We start from the raw sequence: 17,514 nt of genomic DNA, 5'->3' as shown, positions 1-17,514 counted from the left end.
CATAGAAGTTAAATAAGCAGGGTGACAATATACAGCCTTGACATACTCCTTTTCCTATTTGGAACCAGTCTGTTGTTCCATGTCCAGTTCTAACTGTTGCTTCCTGACCTGCATATAGGTTTCTCAAGAGGCAGGTCAGGTGGTCTGGTATTCCCATCTCTTTTAGAATTTTCCAGTTTATTGTGATCCACACAGTCAAAGGCTTTGGCATAGTCAATAAAGCAGAAATAGATGTTTTTTTCTGGAACTCTCTTCCTTTTTTGATGATCCATCAGATGTTGGCAATTTGATCTCTGGTTCCTCTGCCTTATCTGTTAAGGCTTAAATATGGTCAATTACATTCTCCACCCCACTGAAAGCACACACACACACACACACACACAAGCTGCTAAATGTCATACCAGTAGAATACAGATTTTTGACCCATTGAGATCATACCAGTGCTAGATTGGTTAGGGTTACCTCTAACTTGTTAACATGTATGACCTTAAGTGCATGGGAATCCCAGGCTACACCTTCGTATCCATCCCTGTAGATGTGAAGGTCATAAATTAGAGCCACAAATCCACTGAGTTCCATACCAACCACTCTCTCTAAGGGTAATAATAGACATAGCTCATAAAGCACCGAGCCTTAATTATCAGGTTGATCTTAATTACCAGATTGATCATTTTTAGTATGATTTAACCCTTCCCAACATAGAAGAGCTTTTAAACTTAAATGACCATAGCCTGCTGTTAGCCATGTAGATCCACCCCATAACTGTGGGACTTTTCCTTTTCATAGATGAGAGGTTAATTTTTTTTTTACTGAGACTTAGCTCATCACTACAATTGAGTTTAAGTAGTCATGTATGGATGTGAGAGTTGGACTGTGAAGAAGGCTGAGCGCTGAAGAATTGATGCTTTTGAACTGTGGTGTTGGAGAAGACTCTTGAGAGTCCCTTGGACTGCAAGGAGATCCACCAGTCCATTCTAAAGGAGATCAGTCCTGGGATTTCTTTGGAAGGAATGATGCTAAAGCTGAAACTCCAGTACTTTGGCCACCTCATGCGAAGAGTTGACTCATTGGAAAAGACTCTGACACTGGGAAGGATTGCGGGCAGGAGGAAAAGGGGATGACAGAGGATGAGATGGCTGGCTGGCATCACTGACTTGATGGACGTGAGTTTGAGTGAACTCCAGAAGTTGATGATGGACAGGGAGGCCTGGCATGCTGCAATTCATGGGGTCACAAAGAGCTGGACACGACTGAGTGACTGAACTGAACTGAAGAGAAAACTTAAATCTATGGCCAGAATCAGGGTGCGTATTATTAATTGGCCAGGTGAGAGAATCCCAACTAGTAATATCATGAAAATAGAACAGGACGGCACACTCATCTAAAATAAATTTCGTAGTGGGTATCCCTAGAGAACCGAAATCCACCAAGGTAGCCCAGAAGTACTAGACACAGGTAATTGGCCTCAACCTAACAATTGGATTGCGTTTTAAGGTAGCATAGAATCATGTCCATGATAGAAAACTTTTGATTGATAGGCATAGGTCTAAGAAATCAAGAAAACATTATAAATGATCATAAAAGTCAGATCAGCATCTTGGGCAAGCTGTCTACTTCTGATGTCTTCTTCTTCTCGTCCTAGTGTAGTGTAGTTTCCTCTGTTTGAGCATTGTTTTAAGGTGAGTTTGAGGTCAGCAGGCCTCTCTATAAACCAGTACAGCTTAGGGGCCTTTTGGAAGTGGGAGTTAACCCATGAGTCAATTTCCCTTCAATTTCACTGGGCATGAGCTAGTTAAGAGTTCCTGATAGAAAGGTCCTTCCATCTAGGTTGGAAACAGTTCCTTGGATTATGTCGTCTTCCAGTCTTGACTGCAGGTCATGTGTGACACATCTGATCTTCATCCAAAGATAGATTACTGAGATAAGCTTCAGAAACAACCCTAGAGTGTCCTTTAATAATGCAATTAAATTTTACACTAATATACCCTAATGACAAAGAACTATTCAGGAAATGAGTCTTAGTAGATACAGACCTCCATCAACAAACTGGGATTTCACATTCATTGAAACATTTTTTTCTACCTAAAATCACTGTCATTTTTACCAAATATAACCAAATTAAGACCTGTTTGTAATATAGATCTGCTCGCAATAAACTTGGCCTGATGATTTATATAACCATAATTGATCATAGATATTTTTGCTTTGTTGAGAGTATAAAAGTCTCAGACTGAACTTTTAAAATAAAACCTTTCAAGGCTAGGAAAGTCCTGCCAAAGGTTTATCACAGATTTTGCCTAACAGATCTAAGTGAATTCCTCCCTTCTCAAGGTCTCAGATTTCAAGTTCCTTCAGATTTCTGTACCTGTTAGTGAGATATCCTTCCTAACTTGTATGATAAAGTTACTGGAAACTAAGAGTTTCCAATCTCTGGAGGGTTCAGATAGAGAGAAAAGATAAATGGTTCAATTTGTTTATAAAATAAAATTTTATGAAAGTACCATTATAGTTAGTCTGAGGGGAAGGTTTTTCTTACACCTGGAAAACACAGATTTAACCCAGTAATTTTTCAGATAAAAACCATAAAAGTTATAAGCATATTCACCAGTTCATTAGGTCCTTTTGTTAACCTTTGTGAAGTCATCAGGTTTTTCAATAAAATTTTTTTAAATATAAATTTGTTTATTTTAATAGGAGGTTAATTACTTTACAATATTGTATTGGTTTTGCCATACATCCATATGAATCCGCCACAGGTATACATCTTTATCCAGTTCAGAAACTGGTGTTTATCCCAAAGTCCTTTTTATAAATCTTGAAGAGGAAATATTTTTGTGAAACTTGGTTAGTGCATGACAATATTTTGAGATAGTAACTAGAATTATGCCTGATAACATATTACCCAAACATCAAAATTTTAGGAACTCCATACAGTTTTTCTAGGATATCTGTATTAGTAACATTTACCATACAATATAACCGGAGACTTATTACTTACTTGACAATATTCCCCATGTAATTCTGTATACAAAATGAACCTAATCAGTGTAGTATCTCTTTGGAATGTTTCAGAAGCCCTCTGAAGCATCCCAAAGTTAGCTAGAAATCTTCATTAGAATGATTTAGGAAGCTTTGTCAACAAATATCAAAAAGGTTTAGAACACTCAGTCAGATAGGGCTATAGGTCATTGTGAAACAATAGCTGTTCACCAGGCCAAAGTCACAATAAAGAATTTCATAACAGATCATTTAACAGATAAATAAATTTAAATCTATTATCAAACACAGTTCAATATCTGAAGACAAGGTGTCCTCTTAACAGAGAGAAAAGCTAAATTCAAGTTTTAGCACTAGGTTACTTTACTTAAAAGGTAAACTTAATTGACATTATTTTAAATGTAGTCCTAACAATATACAAAACTCTTTCCTCATGGTTCACTTTTAATAAACCTTATCCCTTTCTGTACCCATTACTGTGTTCTTCCATCCTAAAAAGCCACCTGTAAGTCACGCTCGCTTCCTTTTCCCTTCACAAAATTTAATTCCATTCCTCATACCTTCTTTACTGAAAACACACTTCCTGCTTCCTTTAACCAACCAAGAACTGACTTTTATATTAGCATTTTATAGATTGGTGAGCATAAATACCAGTGATAATTTCTAAAACATTTGTTTTCTTAGAACATTTTAGGATGGCACCAAACATCATTTCTTTTTAATCCCAAACTTCTTTAGTTTCTCTGTAAGAGTTAATTAGTGTTTAGTAGTAAATGTTTGAAAATCTTTTTATTTATTTTATTTGGAAATGACTTAGCTATTCAACAGACTTCCAACACTTAGCTGAGCACAACCCTTAGAAGTTCAAGTTACCCCAATCTGGATAGACTATTTTAGACGGACATTCCTAAAGCATAATTATTCTTAATAGAGTTTGTCTAAGGCTCATATCTCATTTACATTTTTTAGAAGCTTCTTCACTCAGCAAGGTAATTTCTTTGTTGACAAACTTGTAACAGATATAATAATATTTAACTTATGTTAAACCTAGGTACAATGAAAATATTCTGCTTAAAGATAAGTATTCTTAGAGATGTCTACATTATTTAGGTCAACAAATAAACAGTAATGTCAGGTATTTCACACTGAATATTTCCCATTTCACATGAACCTGAAATTCTTTTAGGTTAATTTCTCTTGTATTTAGAATTATTTTATTTGTAAGCACTTACTCTTTTTTTTTTAAGGCCAATTAGATTAAAGCTCATTTACAAACTGATCTCAGCAATCAGCAATATTATCAAAAAAGAAAAAAAAAAAAGAAACACGCTGAGACATACATAAATCCAAATAGATACAAGAGATCGTATAGCTTTGTTTTCAAAACTTCAGTTCAGTTCAGTTCAGTCGTTCAGTCGTGTCCGACTCTTTGCGACCCCATGATTCACAGCACGCCAGGCCTCCCTGTCCATCACCATCTCCCGGAGTTCACTCAAACTCATGTCCATCGAGTCAGTGATGCCATCCAGCCATCTCATTCTCTGTCGTCCCCTTCTCCTCCTGCCCCCAATCCCTCTCAGCATCAGAGTCTTTTCCAGTGAGTCAACTCTTCTCATGAGGTGGCCAAAGCACTGGAGTTTCAGCTTTAGCATCAGTCCTTCCAAAGAACACCCAGGACTGATCTCCTTTAGAATGGACTGGTTGGATCTCCTTGCAGTCCAAGGGACTCTCAAGAGTCTTCTCCAACACCACAGTTCAAAAGCATCAATTCTTCGGCACTCAGCTTTCTTCACAGTCCAACTCTCACATCCATACATGACCACAGGAAAAACAACAGCCTTGACTAGACAGATCTTAGTTGGCAAAGTAATGTCTCTGCTTTTGAACATGCTATCTAAGTTGGCCATAACTTTCCTTCCAAAGAGTAAGCATCTTTTAATTTCATGGCTGCAATCACCATCTGCAGTGATTTTGGAGCCCCCCAAAATAAAGTCTGACACTGTTTCAACTGTTTCCCCATCTATTTGCCATGAAGTGATGGGACCAGATGCCATGATCTTCGTTTTCTGAATGTTGAGCTTTAAGCCAACTTTCCCACTCTCCTCTTTCACTTTCATCAAGAGGATTTTTAGTTCCTCTTCACTTTCTGGCATGAGGGTGTTGTCATCTGCATATCTGAGGTTATTGATATTTCTCGTGGCAATCTTGATTCCAGCTTGTGCTTCTTCCAGCCCAGCATTTCTCGTGATGTACTCTGAATAGAAGTTAAATAAGCAGGGTGACAATATACAGCCTTGATGCACTCCTTTTCCTATTTGGAATCAGTCTGTTGTTCCATGTCCAGTTCTAACTGTTGCTTCCTGACCTGCATACAGATTTGTCAAGAGGCAGGTCAGGTGGTCTGGTATTCCCATCTCTTTCAGAATTTTCTACAGTTTATTGTGATCCACAGTCAAAGGCTTCAGCATAGTCAATAAAGCAGAAATAGATGTTTTTCTGGAACTCTCTTGCTTTTTCCATGATCCATTGGATGTTGGCAATTTGATCTCTGGTTGCTCTGCCTTTTTTAAACCAGCTTGAAAATCTGGAAGTTCACTGTTCATGTACTGCTGAAGCCTGGGCTGGAGAGTTTTGAGCATTACTTTACTAGTGTATGAGATGAGTTTAATTATGTGGTAGTTTGAGCATACTTTGGCATTTGCCTTTCTTTGTATTGGAATGAAAACTGACCTTTTCCAGTCCTATGGCCGCTGCTGAGTTTTCCAAATTTGCTGGCATATTGGGTGCAGCACTTTCACAGCATCATCGTTCAGGATTTGAAATAGCTCCACTGGAATTCCATCACCGCCACTAGCTTTGTTCATAGTGATGCTTTCTAAGGCCCACTTGACTTCACTTTCCAGGATTTCTGGCTCTAGGTGAGTGATCACACCATTGTGATTATCTGGGTCGTGAAGCTCTTTTTTGTACAGTTCTTCTCTGTATTCTTGCCACCTCTTCTTAATATCTTCTGCTTCTATTAGGTTCATACTGTTTCTGAACTTTATCGAGCCCATCTTTGCGTGAACTGTTCCCTTGGTATCTCTAATATTCTTAAATAGATCTCTAGTCTTTCCCATTCTAATGTTTTCCTGTTTCTTTGCATTGATCACTAAGGAAGACTTTCTTACCTCTCCTTGCTATTCTTTGGAACTCCGAATTCAGATGCTTATATCTTTCCTTTTCTCCTTTGCTTTTCTCTTCACTTCTTTTTACAGCTATTTGTAAGGCCTACTCAGACTGCCATTTTGCTTTTTTGCGTTTCTTTTCCATGGGGATGGTCTTGATCCCTGTCTCCTGTACAATGTCACGAACCTGCATCCATAGTTCAACAGGTACTCTATCTATCAAGTTTAGTCCCTTAAATCTATTTCTCACTTTCACTGTATAATCATAAGGGATTTGATTTAGGTCATACCTGAATGGTCTAGTGGTTTTCCTACTTTCTTCAATTTAAGTCTGAATTTGGCCATAAGGAGTTCATGATCTGAGCCACAGTCAGCTCCCGGTCTTGTTTTTGCTGACTATATAGAGCTTCTCCATCCTTGGCTGCAAAGAATATAATCAGTCTGATTTCAGTGTTGACCATCTGGTGATGTCCATGTGTAGAGTCTTCTCTTGTGTTTTTGGAAGAGAGTGTTTGCTATGACTAGTGCCTTCTCTTGGCAAAACTGTATTAGCCTTTGCCCTGCTTCATTCTGTACTCCAAGGCCAAATTTGCCTGTGACCCCAGGTGTTTCTTGACTTCCTACTTTTTCATTCCAGTCCCCTATAATGAAAAGGACATCTTTTTGGGGTGTTAGTTCTTAAAGGTCTTGTAGGTCTTCATAGAACCGTTCAACTTCAGCTTCTTCAGTGTTACTGGTTGGGGCATAAACTTGGATTACTGTGATATTGAATAAAAAATGGTTGGAGTAAGATTTTAAAAGGCTTTATTACCCTTTTTGTTCCTTCTGCACCCAGGAATTAGATATGGTCTAGATAGGTGATTCAGAGAGCTTTGGTCGAAAGGTGTCAGTTCAGTTCAGTCACTCAGTTGTGTCCGACTATTTGTGACCCCATGAACCGCAGCACACTAGGCCTCCCTGTCCATCACCAACTCCTGGAGTTACCCAAACTCATGTCCATTGAGTCAGTGATACAATCCGACCATCTCATCCTCTGTCATCCCCTTCTCCTCCTGCCTTCAATCTTTCCCAGCATCAGCGTCTTTTCCAATGAGTCAGCTCTTCGCATCAGGTGGCCAAAATATTGGAGCTTCAGCTTCAGCATTAGTCCTTCCAGTTAACACCCAGGACTGATGTCCTTTAAAATGGACTGGTTGGATCTCCTAGCAGTCCAAGGGACTCTAAAGAGTCTTCTCCAGCACCACACAGTTCAAAAGCATCAGGTCTTCACCACTCAGCTTTCTTTAAAGTCCAACTTTCACATCCATACATGACTACTGGAAAAACAAGAGCTTTGACTAGATGGACATTTTTTGACAAAGTAATGTCTCTGCTTTTTAATATGTTGTCTAGGTTGGTCATAACTTTCCTTCCAAGGAGTAAGCGTCTTTTAATTTTATGGCTGCAGTCACCATCTGCAGTGATTTTGGACCCCCCCCCCCCAAAATAAATTCAGCCACTGTTTCCACTGTTTTCCCATCTATTTGCCATGAAGTGATGGGACTGGATGCCATGATCTTAGTTTTCTGGCTGTTGAGCTTTAAGCCAACTTTTTCACTCTCCTGTTTCACTTTCATTAAGATGCTCTTTAGTTCCTCTTCACTTTCTCCCATAAGGGTGGTGTCATCTGCATATCTGAGGTTATTGATATTTCTCCGGTCAATCTTGATTCCAGCTTGTGCTTCTTCCAGCCCAGCGTTTCTCATGATGTATTCTGCATATAAATTAAATAAGCAGGATGAGAATATACAGTGAAAATATACAATACACCTCCTAAACGTATAGGAGGAGTTATTTCCTCAGGGCAAGAATTCTTAAAGAGATAATTTTTTCTTCAAGTTTCCTCTGGAGTCTAAAGAATATTGTGACCACATTGTCAAAAATCGTACCTTTTATTTTGTGACCATAGTTTTATAGCCAAGATTTAAACCATCTAGACCAAAATTTAGTACTCAACTTGGCACTGAAAACAAGGGCAGATTGGTCCCAGCAAGGATTGTCCCTCTGGGAAGTAGGGGCCTTAGTTTGATCAGCCCCAGGCTGTTGATTACAGGAGGAAGTCCTGGACATTAGGGAACTTCAGTTCATTTTCCTATCCTATGTCAATAAAGATATAATATTTTTAGACCACTTTTCTCATCATTGGATGATAGCTATAGATTGACCAGTTATTTAAAAAAATTTCCCAAGGGATTCCCAGGTGGAGTATGGAATCTTAGAGTAAGCAATTCACATATTAGCTTGAACAGTTTGTACCAGATGTCTGTGCACTGTAACCAAACCAACAAATGAAACCAAACCAGAACTTCACCAGCCAGGAGTCACATTCCAAATGAAACAAAAGAAAAAGAGATGCCTAGAAATCAAAAGCCAAGTGGCAAGAGTGCCCCCAAAAGGTGGTAAAGTAATGCTCAGAAATAAAAAACCAAATGGCATAAACGTCAAACATGACGTCCCAGTTCGACTAGACCTGAGACCTGGCAAAGTCAGTGCTAGCAGCCTTTTTAGTTCTGATAGAGTCAAGCAATTTCTTGTTGATTTTCTGCGAAGTTACTCTATCATTTCCTGTTTTAGAAGCTTCTAGATCCCAGTCAAAGTAAGCACACCGACCTTTTCAAATTGTGCACACAAAAAAAATATCAATTTTGGATTATCAAAAGAACCCCAATTTGGCCATTTTAGGTTGAGATCTCCTTCAGTATAATTTCTCCAATTAACTAGGCACTTGCAAGTATGAGCTCCATATGTATTGTACATGAATCTGGCTAGAGTGTTAGTCAGAGGCTGGTCTTTCTGGCATCCCTTTGTTTCTGTTTTTGAGAGATTCTGTTTCCCATTTTAAGCTGAATTTTTCAGGGATAAAACTCACTAGTGAACTTGTGTAGTGGGCCCATGTGCTGCTTGTGAGCTTAACTTCTCCAGGAGTCACCCCAGACTTGTTTCAGCTTGTCTTACATGTCTTGGATTCTGCCTCCAGCAATCTAAGACCACCATGGCTGCTCAGGTCGCTGAATGGCCAGTTCTCATGTGCAACCCCTGGATGAACAAGTGCTTTAATTAATGTGTGGGTTTCCCTATGGGTCCACTACATGGTATGAGGAGTAGGCCTGAACCACTCCCATAAATTTCTCAGTCACCCAAGAAAACCAAAACGGCCAGGAGGAGTCTTGTCCCTTTTCTTTAGAGCAAAGCTCTCATGTATTTTCCTCACTTTTATCCTGACAAATTCTATAAAGGCAATCAGATTGAGGGAAAGTGTCAAATCAGCCTTTTACTTAACCACTTAGCCAAGACCATTCAGTCCCCTACAACGGAGCGACCTCAGCATCTTTCAGCCGAGACCCGGGTATTCCTCGATTTTTTTCCAATCGAGCCCCCCTACCCAGTACCTTTCCACTGGGTGAGCAATTCTCCTGGCATCTTTCAGCTGCCCCCCCCCCCATCCAGTATCTTTTGACTGGGTGGGAATTCCTCAGTATCTTTTATCCTAGTCCCACTCAGTGTCTAGACCATGAGTGGCTATGCCCAAGATTTTTCACCTGGGCCCACCCCACCCCAGTGTCTTTCCTACTAGGAGGGGGCAGGTAACCTGCTCCACCACCAAATAAAACTCAGAATCTCAACCAACAGGGGAGATTCAAGAACAAGGAGAGACTTACCCAAATTCATCTGCACTCCCTGAGGATCCAGATGGGTGCAAGGGGCCACTGCTGGTACCAAAGCTCTGGTTCTTCGTGGACTCCAGTCAAAGAAAGGAAGTCCACTCAGGGTTGCTTCACTAGTCATCATAACTATCGACTGAAAAAAGATGAACAACTTGAGAGTTGCGAGTTAAGTTTTATTTGGGGCAAAATGAGGACTGCAGCCTGGTGAGGCTGTACATCTTTTTTTTTAGTCGACACCTGTACTTGGGAAATTAGAGTAACAGGCAAGTTTGCTTTAGAGTACAAAATGAAGCAGGGTAAAACCTAACAGAGTTATGCCAAGAGAATGCACTGGTCATAGCAAACACTCTCTTCCAACAACATAAGACTCTACACATGGACATCAGCAGATGGCCAATACTGTTATGCACCGAGCCCATATCTCCAAACTGACCGAGAGAGCGAACAAGTCCACCACAGTAATGCAAAGGCAAGAAGGGAATTTTATTTCTAGTGCGCTAGGGCTCAAGTCTCATCCGACACGGCAGAATCTGACAAGAGCCCCGAACAAAGGAGTATGGTGGCTTATATACAGGCAGTTCTTTGTCTCAGTTATAGGAGTAGCTGGCATTACATGATTGGCTAGGCAGGATGAGCGCATGTCCTGTCTCTTTCTGGTTGGTGTGTACGGGAAGTCTTCCTAATTTGGTCAAGGAATGTTGTTTATTTTTTTCCCAGTTAACAGGAAACATGACTCAGGTCCCTGGTGCTATGCACCTCACTGAGCCGTCCAGCCTGCCTGACATTCCCCTCTGTTCTTAGATCATACAGAGGAATCTTCCTCTGGTTCCTGAGACACAGTCTGATATTGTTGCCGAAGCACGAACAGCTGTACTGTATTTATGCATTCCTTTACAAAGGCTACAAGTCTATTGATAATGCATGGGCCAAAGGTAAGCATTAATAGAAGTACTAATAGGGGTCCCAGCAATGTGGAGATTAGGGTGGTCAACCAAGGGGACTGTTGAAACCAAGACTCAGACCACCCTTGTTGAGCCTCACGTTCTCTTTTATGTTGGGCTAATCCTTCTCTCACTTTGGCCATAGATTCCCTGACTATTCCGGTGTGATCAGCATAAAAACAGCACTCTTCTCCTAGGGCTGCACAAAGTCCTTGTTGCAGAAAAAGCAGATCTAAACCTCTCCTGTTTTGCAGGACCACTTCAGATAGTGAAGTTAAAGATGATTCTAAATGACTAATAGATTGTTCTATACGGGTAATGTCTTCATCTATGGCCGCTCTTAAAGAGTTAAATCCTTGACTTTGCATGGACAGAGCTGCTATTCCAGTTCCAGCCCCTGCTATTCCCAGACCGAACATAGTTGCTATGGTTATGGCAGTAATGGGCTCTCTCTTAACTTTATAAGCTCTTTCTTGTTGATTAAGAGTCAATTTGTGGGCCCAATAATCATATACACCTTCTTCTGGTCGATACCGTATCTTTGGTATCACAGCCACCATAACACAGAATTCTTTTTTAGGGTCAAAGATTGAGCTGTGTAAGCATGGAGTCAGCCCCGTGTGTGAACAGACCCACCATCCTCCCATCTGTAGTATTAGCCACCTGGCTATGGGCAAGTCCGTAGGCTCAACGACATGCACACACAGTGGAGACCTCTCTGATAATATCTTGCCCATACATAACCCTTTTCCCTATACCTCTCTCATTGTAAGGCCTACTTTTCATTCTCCCCATTGACATTGGGGAGGATTGGTGCCGTTGGCCAGGTCGTAAGAGGCGTTGAGGCCTACTGCCTCGTAATAAGGGGGAATTAAGTTGTAACATAACCAACAGGGTTTAGTTGCCTCAGGATGGGTTTGATTTAAGGTAGCATAAGCTGCCTTTACTAATTTCCATAGTGGATCTGTTTGTCCAAGTTTAGCAAGGGGGCCCGCCTCTGGGTCTTTTGTTGGTCCCTGGGATGTAGGTAGGGAGGTTGTCGGGTAGAGAGTTGCATGGACCTGTTCAATGGGGTTTGGACCGATACTATACATTTGTATCGGTTCTAAAACTTGACTCACAACAATGATCCCATTATAAGTAGTCAGGTCATTTCTGGTCTGAAGTCCCCATGATATCCCGTTGACCCAGGCCTTCTCTTTTTTTGCTTTGTCAATGTTAAACCTTATTTTTACCTGGGCAAAGTTATGATCCTTTTCCCAATCGGAGTACGGAAGTATAGGTCCTACAAATGAGAAGTTAAGCAAGTCCCAATTTCCTACATCCCACCGTCTATACCCTGGAGTCTCCGACCCATCATTAGAAGTTATGCAGTCCCAAGATTTACAATAAGAGTCCTGTATCCCCCCACAGATCTTCCAGTTGTGCCTGGGTGCACCTGGACATGCCCAGAATGCATGATTCCGGAGGTAGCCCCTCTTCCAAGGTACATTTACCACCGGCTTAAGGTCAAAGTATAAGTCTGGCCACCAAGTATTTGGTGGATGTATTGCGGTGGTGGAGTTAAGCATCTCACGTGTTAGTCCATTTTGCAGTTTCCAGGTGATTTTGACGGGTAGGTGCAGGTTCACACTGGCAGCTTCGGAGCAGAGTAACATGGTCATCCATAAGATGGTCCAGACGAGTTGCCTTGGTCCTGTCAATGACGCCGGAGCTTCAGCCTCAGGGGGTTGGACGGGTGCAGAGATGCTTCCCATTTTTTTTTGTTTTTAGCGTCTTCCTGCTCTGCTGAAGTAGCTGGGCGTACATGGTTGCAATGCACCCAAGGCCCGATACTGTCGACCTTTAGGGCAGTTGGGGTGGTAAGAAGAACAACATAAGGACCCTTCCATTTAGGTTCTAGTGCCTTGATGTGGTGCCTTTTGACCCACACCTAATCTCTGGGGCTGATGTTATGTGAGGGGATAGTCCCCTTGTTTTGACCCTCATGTATTTCCCAGAGCAGTTTCCAGACGCGAGAATGCACTTTGCCCAAAGCCGTCAAAGCCTCCTGGAATTGTCCCAAAGTAGGAGGTGGAAGTTTCTTTCCTTCAAATATTGGACATACAGGGGAAGGTCGCCCATACAGAATTTCAAATGGGGTCAGATTAAGCTGATAAGGAGTATTACGTGCACGAAAGAGGGCGAAGGGAAGGAGAGTCACCCAGTCCCCTCCAGTCTCTATAGCCAATTTAGTTAAAGTTTCCTTTAGGGTCCGATTCATTCTTTCAACTTGCCCCGAGCTCTGTGGGCTGTATTCACAATGTAATTTCCATTTGGTCCCCAAAGCTAGGGCAAGGCTCTGAACTATTTGGCTCACTAAAGCAGGTCCATTATCAGAGCCAACAGTCACTGGCAGGCCAAACCTAGGAACTATTTCTTCTAAAATCTTTTTAGCCACTACCATTGCAGTTTCTCCCTTAGTAGGAAAAGCTTTTACCCACCCTGAGAAGGTATCTACCAACACTAACAAGTACCGGTAACCATACTTGCCTGGCCTTACCTCGGTGCAATCTATTTCTCAGTGCTGCCCTGGCCCTTCTCCCCGATACCTCAGTCCTGCGTGTTGCCTCTTTCCTCGCCTCATCTGTTGACATGCCTTACAAGCATGTACTATGTTCTTCACAGTTGTTTGGTGCTGGGGGAATCACAGGCACGCAGTTTGAAAAAGCATCAGAGTCTTTTTCTCTCCCAGATGAGTAGACGAGTGTAGATGCTCACACAGTTGCCATCCCAACTGAGCAGGGAGTATCAAGTAACCATCAGAGTCTCGGTACCATCCATCTTCTCCTTTTTGGAGGCTGGGGCGTTCCTGGATCCAGGCAAGGTCTGTGGATGAATACTCAGGGGTTGGGAGCAAAGTTCCCATACCTGGGGGTGGAAGTCCGATCGCCAACACTGGAGCGGTAAAATCTTCATCAGCCGCTTTTCGAGCTGCCAGATCTGCAGCATGATTTCCTTGTGCCGTGGGGCTGTCCCCTTTTTGATGTCCAGGTACATGTACTATTGACACAGCCCGAGGCAACTGCACAGCCTCCAGAAGTCAATGGATCTCTGGCAAGTTTTTAATCTCTTTTCCTTCAGCTGTCAAAAACCCCCGTTCCTGATATATCGGGCCCTGGATGTGTACCGTGCCAAAAGCATAGCGAATGTCAGTAAAAATAGTTATTCTTTTTTCTTTAGCTCTCTCTAGTGCTTGAATCAGGGCAATTAACTCTGCTCTTTGTGCTGAGGTGCCTGGGGAAAGAGTCTCCGCCCATATTGTCCGTCCAGAATCATCTACCACTGTGGCCCCCGCCCATCTCTGTCCATCTTTTACATAACTGCTTCCATCTGTAAACCATATTAGCTCACTGTTATCCAGTGGCGTATCTGTTAAGTCCTTCCGTATTGTCATTACTCCGGCCAGTATCTCATCGCAATCGTGGAGGGGGCTATCCCCCTCCAGATTGGGCAAAAGAGTAGCCAGGTTTAGAGTGCAGGGCGTTTGAAAATGAATCCGTGAGGTGTCAAGTAGCAGGGCCTGGTAGTGTGTCAAGCGGGCATTGGAAATCCATTTACCCGGGGGTTGTTTCAGAACTCTCTCTATAGCATGAGGAGTGTAGACCAAGAGTCTCTGTCCATAAGTCAGTTTATCAGCATCATGGACTAGGAGTGCAGTGGCCGCGATGATTCGGAGGCAAGGTGGCCATCTGGCTGCCACTGGGTCCAATTTCTTGGAAAGGTAAGCTATGGGACGCTTCCAAGGTCCCCACTTCTGTGTTAGTACCCCTTTTCCTATCCCTCGCCTTTCATCTATAAATAATTGGAAAGGCTTAGGATGGGTCAGGAAGGGCAAGGGCAGGAGCTTCCAGCAAGGCATGCCTGAGCTCCTGAAAGGCCGTTTTCATTGACTCAGTCCATTTCCAGTCTTTGTTTTCTTTGGTCCCTTCATACAGGGGCCTGGCCTTTTCTGCAAACCCCAAGATCCATAATCGGCAATATCCCACAGTTCCCAGAAATTCTCTCACTTGTCTGGAGTTGGCAGGCTCAGGGATCTGGAGGATGGCTTCTTTCATAGCCTGTGTTAGCCACCTCTGGCCCTGTTTTATCTTATAATCGAGGTATGTAACCTCTTGCTTGGCAATCTGGGCCTTTTTGGCACTGGCCCTGTAACCTAAAGTCCCCAAGGTTTGGAGAAGGTCACCTGTTGCCTCTTGGCACTCTTTTTCCATAGTCGCTGCCAGCATAAGGTCATCAACATATTGTAATAAAACAATGGTAGGGTGTTCAACCCGATACTCACGGAGGTCTTCATCCAAGGCCTTGTTAAACAACATGGGTGAGTTTTTGAAACCCTGTGGTAAGTGAGTCCACGTCAGCTGCACAGGAGTCTGACCACCGTCTTCCTGCCATTCGAAGGCGAAGATCTCTTGGCTTGCAAGGGCAAGAGGCAGACTGAAAAAGGTATCTTTTAAATCTAAAACAGTATACCAAACATAGCTTGGTGGCAAGCTGCTTAGCAATGTATAAGGGTTAGGAACCGTAGGATGAATATCACTCACCCGTTTGTTGACTTCTCGCAGGCCTTGAACCGGTCTAAAATCAGTTCCCTCAGGCTTCTTTATGGGAAGCAGGGGAGTGTTCCATGGGGACCGGCACTTTCTCAAGACCCCAGCGTCTATGAGGCATTGTATGTGAGGAGTAATTCCTTGCCGAGCCTCTTGACTTGTGATACTGCCGCACTCTCACCGGTGTGGCACTGGCTTTCAGTTCCACAATAATAGGGGGCCTCTGTTTGGCCAGTCCCATTCCTGCTGATTCAGCCCAGGCCTGAGGGTATCTCTGAACCTATGGCTGTACTTCGGGACTTATTGTTGCTGGGGCCTCTGGCAAGTACAGTCTGTATTCATCCTTTAATGCCAGAGATAAGACCTGAAGAGGATGCCCGGTTCCATCTAAAACTGACACTTGCCCGTGGTCGAAATGAATTTGGGCATTTACTTTAGACAGTAAATCTCTTCCCAGCAAGGGCGCTGGACACTCAGGTATCACCAGAAAGGAATGGGTCACTTGGTGGGCCCCCAAGTTCACTTGCCGTTTTGTAGTCCATCCATATCGCTTAGTCCTGATTGCTCCCTGCACCCAGCTACTTTTCTTAGACATGGGTCCATCTCTTTGGTTTAAGACTGAGTATTGAGCTCCTGTATCCACCATGAAGCCAACCAGTTTCCCCTCCACATTTATAGTTACCCAGGACTCGGGGAGGGGTGTCGAGCCCTGACCCCCCTAGTCACTATCCTCACCCGCGTAGAGGATATAACTGTCTGGAGAGGGAGTCTCGTTTTGGGGCCCCTCTTTTATGTTTTTCTTGGGGCATTTATCTTTCCAATGTCCAATCTCCTTACAAAACACACATTGGTTTTTTTCAAACTTACACCTTGCAGGTTTTTCCTCAGTCTTTGAGTCTAGCTTTTTCCCTTTTTGGAACCTATTTTTGTTTTCAACTCCGGCAAAAAATATCTGAGCCAACTCTTTTTGGTTCTTACGGTTTTCTTCAGCTCTAAATTCTCTTTCTTCCCTTCTAATGCGGTCCTCTCTCTCCTCTGGGGTCTCTCTATGATTGAAAACTCTCTCTGCTGCCCTCACTAGATCTTGCAGGGACTGTTCACCCAGCCTCTCTATCTTTTGTAACTTTCTCCTAATATTGGGGGCTGCCTGATTCACAAATGCTAGCATAACTGCTGCTCGAGACTCATCTGCCTGTGGGTCCATAGGAGTATACTGTCTAAAAGCTTCCATTATCCTTTCAAGGAAGGCTGCCGGGCTCTCATTTGGCTCTTGCCTCACTGAATTTACCTTGGCCAAATTAGTTGGCTTTCTGGCGGCCGCTCTAAGGCCAGCCATAAGGGTCTGGCGGCACACTCGGAGATGCTCCCTATCTTCAGCGCATTCGAAGTCCCAGTTGGGTCACACCAAGGGGAACCCCTCCTCAATGAGGTTAGGCTGTATTGTGGGCCTCCCATTTACCCCCGGCACGTTTTTCCGAGCTTCTAACAGGATTCACTCGCGCTCCTCTGTAGTGAAAAGCACCTGTAACAGTTGCTGACAATCATCCCAAGTGGGGTTGTGAGTAAAGAGGATAGATTCTAAAAGATCAATAAGACCCTGTGGTTTTTCAGAGAAAGAGGGAGTCTGAGTTTTCCAATTGTACAAATCACTAGTGGAAAAGGGCCAATACTGATATGTCTGTTCCCCGCCCTCTCTGGCTGGCCCCGCCCAGACTGGAAACGCGTGAACAGTGGAGGAGGGAATTTCCAGGCCTTCTTCTTCCGCTTCGCTGGCCATTTCCCTTGCTCTTCCCCAAGTTCCCTAGGCGGGGCCCCCTTCCCTAGGAGGAGCCGAGGGCTCTGCCCTCCTCCGGGCTTCTCCTGATGAAACTTGTAGAACCTGTGGAAGCAAGGGTGGATGTGGATCCGCAAACGGGGGTGGGAACAACTAGGTTTCCAGGTCAATCAGATTAGGATACAGAGAAGAAGATTCCTGGAACACCGGCTTAGGTCGTTTTTCGTCCTGTTTTTCTTTTTCTTCAGAAGCTTTCATGACTAGCACCTGTGGGTTTAGCGAGGTTGGAGTCGGGGAAGAGGGACAGGGAGGTTTAGGAGGTTTAGAAGGAGCGAGAACAAA

Source organism: Ovis canadensis, chromosome X (assembly GCF_042477335.2).
Source record: "Ovis canadensis isolate MfBH-ARS-UI-01 breed Bighorn chromosome X, ARS-UI_OviCan_v2, whole genome shotgun sequence".
NCBI lineage: Eukaryota > Metazoa > Chordata > Mammalia > Artiodactyla > Bovidae > Ovis > Ovis canadensis.
This window is presented reverse-complemented; position numbering follows the sequence as displayed.